Source organism: Mesocricetus auratus, unplaced genomic scaffold (genome assembly GCF_017639785.1).
Source record: "Mesocricetus auratus isolate SY011 unplaced genomic scaffold, BCM_Maur_2.0 Super-Scaffold_100691, whole genome shotgun sequence".
NCBI lineage: Eukaryota > Metazoa > Chordata > Mammalia > Rodentia > Cricetidae > Mesocricetus > Mesocricetus auratus.
In genome coordinates, this window is record NW_024429267.1 from 57,374,790 (window position 1) to 57,376,957 (window position 2,168).

At 47.8% G+C, this 2,168-nt stretch overlaps 1 pseudogene; it reads left to right on the top strand.

The window, feature by feature from the left end:
- Nucleotides 1-802: 802 nt before the first annotated feature.
- On the top strand, nt 803-1,877 carry LOC101836139 (annotated as a pseudogene).
- Nucleotides 1,878-2,168: the final 291 nt, after the last annotated feature.

Sequence of the window (2,168 nt, forward strand, 5' to 3'; positions counted from 1 at the left end):
GAGTGCTGGGATTAAAGGTGTTCGTGCACGGCCACTGCCTGCCTTGTAATAAAACCTTTTTAAAGAATGGGGCAATGACTGAAATTTAATAGCTTGATAGCATGTTTTTACATGAATGCATGGACATGCTCTGAGCGGGAGGGGACGGGATGGATAATGTCAGAGTCAGCAAGCTTGAACTTTCCTTTAGATTTTCTCTCTCAGTGGAGAAGCGGCAGAATGTGACGTCACTTACAGCATGTGCCACCATGACCTGGCCAGGAAGATTTTATTTTTAAAATTCCTTTCGATTAAAAAAATCAAAGCCTTTATTCTGACAAAATTACTTTACCTAGTAGTACTTTAGCGCAAGATGTTTGCTCAACAGTTGAGGGGAATGTATAATACAACAGAAAACTAATGCTAGCTTTGTCAGAGACATCTAGAAAAACGTATCCCATACAACTTTCCATGTAATGCACAGAACTATAAAATCTGACAATGTAGAAATTCCCTGGAATGTCTTAATGCACCGCAAAATGCACTAGGCAAAAGAAAACGTCATATATACATAATGTCCAAACATTCTGGCATGTACGGTGTACGGTGCTTTTCTAACTAGAGTGCAATTATACACACACACACACACACACACACACACACACACACACACACACACACACACACAAAGGAGGTTTCAGACACAGGTGGAGGAGACAGAAGCACCAGTTATTTAATCAGTTATTTAAGAAACAGTTGAGTCTTTCCACGCTGCCCTGGGACGGGTCCATTCAGTGTTGTTCTTGATTCCCATTGTAACTTAAAAGGGAAACTTACACAATGTCCGGAGTCCTTGACGTCCTGCAGATGAAGGAGGAAGATGTCCTCAAGTTCCTTGCTGCAGGAACCCACTAAAGTGGCACCAACCTTGACTTTCAAATGGAGCAGTACATCTACAAAAGGAAAAGTGATGGTATCTACATCATAAATCTGAAGAGGACACGGGAGAAGCTGTTGCTGGCAGCCCGGGCCATCGTTGCCATTGAGAACCCCGCTGATGTCAGCGTTATCTCCTCCAGGAACACTGTGCAGTGAGCTGTGCTGAAGTTTGCCACTGCCACCGGGGCCACTCCAATTGCTGGCCATTTCACTCCTGGCACCTTCACCAACCAGATCTAAGCAGCCTTCCGGGAGCCTCGGCTTCTGGTGGTCACTGACCCCAGGGCTGACCACCAGCCCCTCACAGAGGCGTCTTACGTCAACCTGCCCACCATTGCTCTGTGTAACACAGACTCTCCTCTGCGCTACGTGGACATTGCCATCCCATGGAACAACTCAATGGGTCTGATGTGGTGGATGCTGGTCCGGGAAGTACTCCACATGCGTGGCACTATGTCCCAAGATCACCCTTTACTTCTACAGAGACCCAGAGGAGATTGAGAAGGAGGAGCAGGCTGCTGCCGAGGAGGCTGTGACCAAGGAGGAATTTCAGGGCAGACACCCCAGCAAAGGGAAAAAAGGTGGAAGAAAAATAAAGTTTCTGCAAGCTGGAAAAAAAAAATAAAAAGAGACACTCGATCAGGAGGACGAGAGAGCCTCTGTGACAGTCCATCCTGTCTGGCCCTGTGGAGGCGCCATATCGAGACCAGGGCCAGCTGCACCTGCCGTTTCCTGGAGCAGCTCGTCCACTCGGCTCTGTGCTGCTGTTAGGGTTGCAGCGCTGCTCATTTGTGTCTTCCGTTTGTTGTGTTTGAACACCCAACGTTTCAAACTGATGTTCAAATTTGTCCATCAGGGCAGAAGTCTTCTCCAGGTTAATGCTCGTCAGTGTAACACCCATAGAGTTAACTTCGCTGGCCATGGATGTTGTCACCTTGCCCATTGTCACCGCAGTTTGAACCCTGGCTGCCCCGGCGCCAACCTTGGCACTCATTCTCCAGAAATTGATGCCTTGGTTCTTTTTCTGATGGGTTGCGTTTTCAGGATGTATTCTTGCAACTTCTGTATTGCCTTTTTGAATGGCCTTTCTTCCATTCTGTATGCCCTATTCCATGTCTGTCTGTCCGTCCGCCTGCCTGCCTGCCTGCCTGCCTGCCTGTCTGGTGGCTGCCTGGCCTTAGGCATCTCCCTGTCTGTTTCCCTCATTCTCTCCGAGGAAGATTTTCTTAATACAGTTTTAATACACCAGC